The sequence below is a fragment of the Ammospiza caudacuta genome, chromosome 4 (assembly GCF_027887145.1).
Source record: "Ammospiza caudacuta isolate bAmmCau1 chromosome 4, bAmmCau1.pri, whole genome shotgun sequence".
In the NCBI taxonomy this organism is placed as follows: Eukaryota; Metazoa; Chordata; class Aves; order Passeriformes; family Passerellidae; genus Ammospiza; species Ammospiza caudacuta.
Window position 1 is genome coordinate 7,382,151 of NC_080596.1, and position 9,389 is coordinate 7,391,539.

The window sequence follows — 9,389 nt, forward strand, 5'->3', positions numbered from 1 at the left end:
CTTGGTCTCTCTCATGCCTCGGTAGATAATGTGTGCTATGGTCCCACATCCGTCTCACAAACAGAGAAGATTCAGCACAAGAAAGCTCACTCACAAATTCTGATTTACTTCCTTGATCTATTTGGATTATTTTATAAAATCTAGATATCCTAGAAAAGAAATAGAGCTCCACTTCAGAATAGTTTATTTCCAGCATTAAGACTTTCATCCAAGTGGTAGGCAAACATTTTAGTAAAAAGTTTGAAGCGGTTTGGAGTCTTGAATTTAAGTTTTTAACATCCCAGGTAAATTGCCCTAGTCACTCAAACAGCAGATAAAATGGGAGAGCTGAGACTACTTCTCTCTCATGTTTATGATCCAATCCTTTTCTTTTATTAAATGTACATGAAAACCAAATGAAACAGTTTGCCAGGTGTTAAAAAATGTTTCTATAACCTCAAATCAGTCTTTGTGCTATGCTAACAATTCTAAAGAAATTAAGTTTCCATTCAGTCCATAACATTTTCTTTGCAGCTCAGCTGCCAAAATGCTTTAAACCCAGCAACTATTTGCACAGCCCTATAAATTAGACTTACTAAAGGAAACAATTAGCAAGCCTGTAGCTTACAGGAATTTCAATTAGTACTGCTACAGTGCATTGTTTAAATAATTAGAAAATTATTCCAACTATTGTAAGCATTTGCAACACAAATCTGCTGTACATAGATGCTGTCCTATTAATAATGGAAGCTATAAAAAGCTTGAAAACCTAGTCTGAAGAGGAGATCACGTTTGTTATTAGTCTAACCAGTATATGCTTCTCATTGTTACTAAATAGCAATATTAGAATAAAATAGGAGCATACAGGGAAATGTGCTTCTGTGCTGCTAAATCTGGGAGAAATCTAAAGATATAGGTGCGTCACTTACTCCATTCAAGTTTAAAGAGATGAGGATCAGGATAAAGACATGAACCCAATAATTATTAAACTTAAGGTGTACCACTGAACTAGAGTTCTGTACTAAATACTTAGCAGAGCTATAAAATCAGTAGCGAGATATCATGAAACCAAAATGAGTTTCCAAATGAATGTCTATTTCCAAATGGAAACAGCCTCAATCATAAATTAAATGTTTTAACCACAATTCAGTACTCTCTACTATCTTGAAATGCAATTAATCTGCTAAAAGACAGCAATACTTCCAATAATGATTAGCAGCCTTAAAAAATCCTGCACCTCTGATTTAGCTATGAAGCTCTAGAGATGGGCTAGCAGCCAGATGTTTATAAACTCTTTTCAGGTTACAATTTAGTTACGGTTACAGGGTTAGACAATGTACTCTCATTTAGCCCTCCAACTGACTAGCTTAACCATTATCTGTCACTTCACTGGGCATATGCACCCTGCTGGCTGCCACTGTCCAATGCCAAGTCATCTATTTCCCCACCACTGCTCGGCTGAGGCTGCTCCATTCATCCCCTAGACAGCCTCCTTTCAGGGGAGCATTACAGGCTCAACAGACCTCTTTGTTGGAGCTCTATTTTACACCACCATTTTTTGTTACCCGGATTGTGAAAGGAAACAACAGGGGATGGAGAGGAGACGGACTGCTAACACAGTGGACCAGAAGTCATCAACCTCAGCTCTTTGAAGTGATATGCACAGTAAACACAGAAACTATACCAATATGTGAAATAACCTGGTGGTCTAAGTGCAGGTCCCAACAGACACGCGGATCTATATCTACAAGAAGTCAGCATCATAATCAGCAATAACTGGCAACCTTCCCCACTATTTATAAAGAGCTGCAGTGTAATTATTCACCCAGCTCCCATTGATTATAATGGGATTTGGCTGGATAAATCCCCATGTAGCTCTTTGAAAATTTGGGAGCTTTAGGGCAGTCGCTGCTCCGAGGTGTAAAACCTTATACACATTCAGATGGAATGTACTCCCTTCTGAACGCAGCAAAATCGCAGCAGTAAGCACTGTGAGCCCTTGATTACTGCTGTCTGCAAGCTGTTGTGAGATAGAAATGCACTCCCTGCAGCAGGACAGCACACTGACCGTGTGCTTGCAGGGCAAAGGAGTGCTTAAGGAGCACATGCCAAGCTTTGAAGATGTGCTTAATTCCCTTTGACTTCCACGGGACTAAAGCACGCACATGACTGCGTGGTGGCATGGATTCCAGCATGTGACCTGGGACGTAAGGCACTCTGCAGTGCTCCAGAGGCCTCGCAGCATCTTCACTTGTCAGGTTTTATTTGGGGAAGCTGCTGTGCACACACACCAGGCTGCTGAGCAGCTGCCTCCCCGGTGAGCCATGGGCTGGCTGCTCCATGCCTGCACCACAAAGGCTTTTGCAGCCCCATTGCTCCACTCTGTTGACTTCAGCAGGAGCAACGCTGCATTTCAGTGAGCGATGGCATCACCAGGGCTTTACATGCTGAGGTGACAGACACAGTGTGTTGAACCATCAGCTGAGCAGGCATAAAGGGCTTGGAGAACTAACTCTGTGCCTTTCTGCCTCCTACACCAGATAGCAGCTCCATTAAGGGTACATGTGCATCGCTCATTTCTTTGCCAAACTCTGACTTAAATACACCTGTTATTCCCCAGCCCTGTTATCTTTATTATTTAGGGCAGCTCTTTATCATCCAGCTTCAGCTTCCTCCCTCTTCCTCTTTCCTGAGCTTCTCTGAATGGCAGCTCTGTGCCCCTGGTTACCAGATTGTGTTTGCAAGGCCATGGCACCTTGGCCCATTGGTCCTTCCAGCACTCTCCACTACCATCTTCCAATCCAGCGGTGCCTTAGGCAAAATAAACACCACCAGAGGCAAAGCTAGTGTTACTTCTCTGTGACAACCATCTCCTATTTCTGCAGTGGGAGAGATGCCAAACAGTGGTGGTGTGGAAGATAAGCCTGCATGTGCTGCATTTACCATGGCCCACAACCAGTCTTCCAGAACATTTTACTGGTGCACAGATCTTGGGGTTCTGAGATGATAAATATTTCACCTGCTTTCATTTTATAAAATGCATGTTTTTTGATTCCCTTTTTCAAACAACAACAACAAAAAAAATGAAGTAGAGAAGCCTAGTATCTAAAAATTAAAAATTACTAAGAGAAAGTATGTTGTTATTACAGAAAATTTTCTCTTCCTGAACCAGTCACATCATTGGGGAAACAAGGGGTTGGTCCTTGAATTTTCACTACTTGAAGTAAAGAGGCTTGCTTCACTAATTTTTGCAGATTTGAGGAGAAAACACATTTTAATATCCAACTTTTTGGCAGATTAATTTACTAGTTTTTGTCTGGTGTGTTTTGCTGCTTTTTAAGAACACCTTCACAAGCTAAAAGTGTTCTTCTTTTATCTGACAGTACCCAGAAACTGGACATAAAACAAACAATGTACAGACCAGTGTGTTTGTGTGCATGTTTCAGTGCATAGAAATTTGTACTTTTAATTTTAACCAGTGCAAATGGCAACTAAAACCAACAGCCTTTCAACTTTTGCAAAAAAAAAGTCCCATTTTGCATTTTATGGGGTAGTTAGAAAAACAAAATTTTATTGCCTGTAGAGGGGAACAATTTTCAGTAATTTGAGCTTATAGTGAAACCAGCTGATCTCTATCTTGCTTTATCTGTATTGTTTTATTCTTTGATCATAAATGTATCCAATGAATATTTTTATGCTATTTTATTTTTTTGATAAATTGTATGCATCATGAGATTAAAAAATATACTAGTGACTATTATTTTCCCACTGGGTTTTCCTTTCCAGTACAGTATTGTTTTGTAGTAATCACACTGAGAATTTGCCAAAGTTACCTGACAGACCCAGACTAGAGCTTCAGCAATACTGACATTCCTGCAAAAGTTCCAAGAACAAAAACAATCCACTTTTTTTACTTCCTAGGAGCCCCAGAATCCAGCCTAGTCAGTCAGAAAAAGTTGCTGTCTTGTAAGGCTAGAGCAAGCCTTTGGAGCATATCAAGTTTATGAGAACAGAGACAAATCCAGAAAAGCATTCTTTAGAGAAAAGCTCAAAGAATAAAATTTAAAGTGTTGTGTTCTGTTGATTGATGGGTTAAAGATAACAACTTACGGGGCTGCCTGGTCATCAAGAGGGTGGGATGGAAAAACAGAGCCCCTGATGTTAATTGCACACAATTTAAATTTGGCTTAGGCTATCTTACACAGCTCCTTGCTGTTGATTAGATTTCTGCCAAGTGCTCAGACTCTCTTGTTTGGTAAGTGCTACAAAAATGCAGCATGCACAGGCTGGAGTTGGATGCTGTTGGTTTATGCAGAAACATTCCTCTATCACCCAGTCCCATTTTGGCTGCCTGCTCCTGTTTCTTAAAACACTGCAGAAAGAAGGGGAAAGGTAGGATAACAACATATAACTTTTCCCTTGAAAATTTCTGTTTTGTCAGAAGTAAATTCTCTTTAGACCTCCATTTTTCTAAAAGAAATTCTGCTGTTGCATTTTAAAGAGCACTTAGAGATATAAACCAACTACTATTATAACAGAAAAACATCTAATGATTTAAGATTATTGCAAAGATTTTGATTCATATTCTGGGTTAAATGCCCAGTATGGAAGCTATACAATGAAACTGCATTACTTTATGACATGCAACCTAGTGTATTGAAATATATACATATTTTAAAAGTATGTACTTCTAGGAAAATATCTAGGAAAAGTTCACCATGCCACAGTCATTGGGGACTTGTAAAGGGTGGCCATCTCTGCAAGATCCTCAATAATGGATTCAGAATGGGTCAGAAGACCATGGGCCAGCATCATTTTAGTGTTCTATGCATCAGATTAAAAAAATAAGTCATTACATGGCAACAGCAAACAATAATAAAGTTCAATTTGCTGCTGCCTTGGAAGGCTTTGAGGAGGCTGCTGAAAATGCCTCTCAAACTGCTTCCCCACAGCTGCTCATCAGGCACATGAAGCAAACCCAGCAGGGAGAGTGATAAAGACACATGTGCTCCCTCATGTTTATAACAGAGGGTGGAGAGGCCAGCAGAGGCAGTCTGGGCTGCACTGGGTCAGATGGAACAGGGAACAGCCTTGCCCATGCTTGGTGCCAGGCTGCCAGCGCTGCCACTGACACACTGCGGGCTGGGGTGGGACACCTGGCAGTGGCACCTTCCTTCCCACCCACTGCAGGGGTGTGACTGCCCCATGGCTGTGGCATGGTCCTGGAGGGCAGGGGGTGGCTGGAGAGAGGCTGGTGGTGCCAGGAGGCGTGGGGCAGCTGTGGTGGAGTGTCTGGCTGCAGCCCTGTGTGTGCAGGCTGTGTGCAGTGCGGGTGCATGGCTAAGGGGTGGTGCTGGCTCTGTGGTGAGAAGCCACGTTTTCAGCTCTGGTGACCCACAGGATGGGAGGGGGCACAGGTCTTAGGGGAGGCTAGATGCACCCCAGGCATTGCAAGAAGAGGCAGAGACAAGCCTGCACCCCTAAAGGAAAACCCAGTGTCCTGCTCCTAAAGAGGCACTCATGCTTCTCAGCCCACTTGCCATCACCCATTCTTCCTAGCCAGCCCAGCATCTTTCCTTTGCTCTTGGAGAATGGAGCCATCAAGAGACTTTCAACTATTTCCTGACCTAATGCAGCTTTCACAGAGTTTTACAGCAGCAGGCAAGGGTGAGCTGGTAGCTCTCTGTGCAACTCCTTGCATGAATCATTATCATTCATCATTACAAGTGTGGTAGTACCAAAAAGCCCAGGCACAATTTTTGGGCAACGTTAATTCACAGCTCGTTAGCGAGTACTTTTTACCCAGCCTGCACAAATGGTATCTAGTCTTTATCTGAGCCTGCTGCTGACAGACACTGTGTTTACAGGAGGGTTTAGCATTTACAGCAAATACTTTTTTGCCAGGTCAGTTTGCCACTACTGAGTGGACACTGGTGAGGGCAAGTCATGCACATGGCCATACATTCACTGATCATCCATTGCATACTGATGTTACAGATCCCTACTGCATCCAGGGATCCATTCTTTTCCTGGAAGCCAAATAAAATTTTCACTGTTGCATCTAAATTCTGGCATAGATAGAAGATGTCATTATCAGAATGTGTAGGGTTAAAAAAAGGCAAACCTCACAAACAAAAAAAAACCCCAAAAAAACCAAAGCAACAAACTGCATAAACAACAATAAAAAAACAATAAAAGCCAGTATTTTCTAGAACTTCCTCACTTTTATAAACTGGAAAGGAGTATACAATGCCATGAAACACTAGTAAATGATCTGCTGTCTTTGACATGCAACTAATTTTATTAAGACACAGTTAAAAGGGTTAAGTTAACTCTCTACTAGATTAACTCCTAGATTGCTACAGAGTCAAATTATGGTGTGCAATGTTGAGTAAAGCGGGATCTAAACTATCCCAAGCAATTTCCAGTTTTATTGCACAGTGACAACAGACATCAGATTCAATTAGCAAGACATGAATGCATTTTCAGAATCTGCAAGTTTTTTATCACTTGCTAGCTGGTAAACAAATAAATTATGCAGTGTGAATTGAAACACATCTCTACTTGGAGCTATATAATGTAATTGTTGTAATTTAATTCAGCTCTAATGAGATTAGAGTTTGCGGATGTGTAATCCAGTATTTTTGTAAAGATACATTACCATACATTTGAACTACAAAAGCAAGGCTGCTTTATCATATTTGCTGACTTGTCAACACCTTTACTTGATTCTGCAAAAGTTTAGTAAGTGTTTGTTTTCTTTAGCCTTGTTCCCTCAATTTGATCCTCATGACCTTCAAAGGACATGAGATCAGGAGCTTCTTGCCTTACACTTTTTCTGACAGAAACAGCAAAAAGAGCTGAGAAAGCAGAATGGCAGGGGGGCACCTGCATGGCTTTGGAGTTCCTGCTAGGTGAAGTTGTATCTTTCAATCCTTAAATCCTTCTGAGTGTACATCTCTCCCCAAGTGAGTGGTGACTTGGATTCCCTGTTTCTCCCTCAGATGAGTAGAAAGTGCCATGCCAGTAGAAAGTCCTTTAAGGTAGATGGTAAAAGTGCAGCAAACCCCTCAGCACTCAGGAGCAAAACTCAAGGGCACATCACCCAGAGGGCTGGTGTATATGGCAGAGGGCTAAGGTGTACAAGGCAAAAAACAACATAAAGGGGCACATTTCAATCCTTATTAACCATAGCAGCCACCACCACATACAGACATTTAAACTGAAAAAAAAAAACAAACAAAAAACCAACCCAAAACCCAATACATATTTATAAAAAATAAGAAAAATTTATGCCCTTCAGTTTTATAATTTCTATAGAAAATTTTAAGGCATTTACAGATTTGGAAGATCAGGGAGGAAAAACAAAAAACAAATGCCATCTTTGATAATTACCTTCTCTAAGAGAACTCAGTTTGCAACCACAAGTAGACTTTAGACTTCACTGAGTACTCAAACTCAGCTTTTCAGCCTCTTTCTGTGTGAGCTATACCATGGGCTTTATAGTGTACCTGTACAGTTGCTGGATTAAAGCATCTGAAAGATCAGACCCAGACCTTTGTGATCAAGCCTAGAAGACACTTTGTTTAAACCTCAGTTTGCTAATTTTATTGCAAGTGATTTTGCCCCCATTGAATTATTGAAGGAGTACAAGAAGGGCTGGAGAGGCAGTGAAATACCCATCCATGAAGATTTTAATGATTCAGCTGGACTCAGTCCTGAGCAATCTCATGTCCTTTGTTCTATGCTGGTCCAGATCTGCCAAGGTCCCTTTTGGTGAAAGTCTCTAGGCCTTTGGTGTAGGTCTCTAGAATCCCAGCTGGTCAGTCATTCTGAAGGAATTGCATGACCACTGTTCCCGATGTAAGTTCCTAAGCACTTTCCATGCAAGAGGGGCATAGGGAACTTAGCAACATGTCCAGTAACTCAAGGGACAAAAGGGGTGGTAAGGGTGAAGGGAAGAAACCCCTCATCTGGATGTAGTTCAATGTGAAATTATAGTATTTGTTTTGAATGCATTTCAGGAAAGTGATTTGTTATCAGCAGAGGAACAATGGAAGCAAGATAATTTACATATTGCTTGCAAATATTTTCATAATCAAATGATATGTTTATGGCAATACCAGAAACATTTTACATTTTGTTTACAGAAGTATGTTTAATAAGGAATTTCCTTTTCTTGAAAAACTGTACTGGAATTTTAATTATGTCTAGCTTAGTCTAGTTTAATCAGTTCCTCAGAAAAACAAAATCGGAAGTGGCTTTACAGTGATCATATGGAGGTTGCTGCTGCAGTACGTTTTCCTTAAGGCGCAATGGATGTAATGCTTCTTGTCCTTGCAAGTGCGACATAAAGCAATGATCCTTTAGCCATAACCTTAAGAGCTGCTTCTCCGGGGGACAGGTGGAGAGGGTGGGGAGGAAAGCTTGTTACCTCCCTGTTTCTGCTTCACCTTTCCCTAGTTCCTTAATTGCTTATTACCTTCCTCCCCATCTCCGGCGCCGGGCTTGCCGGTGCGCTCCCCATAAGGGGGCACCCTCGGTTGTGTCCTGAGGGACGCCAGGGCTGCTCGGAGACGCTGCGGAGCCGCGCCGCGCTGCCGGCAGGGCCGGGCCGGGTTCGGCAGGGCCGGGCAGGGCACAGCAGGGCCGGGCCGGGTTCGGCAGGGCCGGGCAGGGCACAGCACAGCAGGGCCGGGCCGGGTTGGGCAGGGCCGGGCAGGGCACAGCACAGCAGGGCCGGGCCGGGTTGGACAGGGCCGGGCAGGGCAGGGTAGGGCACAGCAGGGCCGGGCCGGGTTGGGCAGGGCCGGGCAGGGCAGGGTAGGGCACAGCAGGGCCGGGCCGGGTTGGGCAGGGCCGGGCAGGGCACAGCACAGCAGGGCCGGGCCGGGTTGGACAGGGCCGGGCAGGGCACAGCACAGCAGGGCCGGGGGGATGCGCTGCGCCGCGGTGCCCGCATGAGGCTGGGCAAGGAAAGGACACGTTCAGCACTGGTGAATAGGTACCCACTGCAGCGCTGCAACATCTAAGCTCAGCACCCACCATCTCACCGCTTCCTTCCAAATGGAAAAAAGTGTGGCTGCTCTTGCACTTTTTCCTCTGAAGAAGGGATGGGAAAGAGCCACGTGCTTCAAACCCATGTCCAGATTTCTGCAAAGTCAAAAGTTTTAATTGGATGCAAGCTTTGGCTAACATGAGATAGTAACTAATAGCAACAAAGAATGGCTTCTGGCTTTTGCCTAGTTGCTTGCTCAAGTCTGGATCCCAACAGGTTTAACACCGGCTGTGTCTGAACAAAGAAGCTGCTGCCCATCGGCAACCACGACACAAGGTCTGGATCTGCAATTCATCCGAGGCAGGCATCACACAGAATGTTGCAGCTGCCTTCCAGGAATGGAGACAGCACA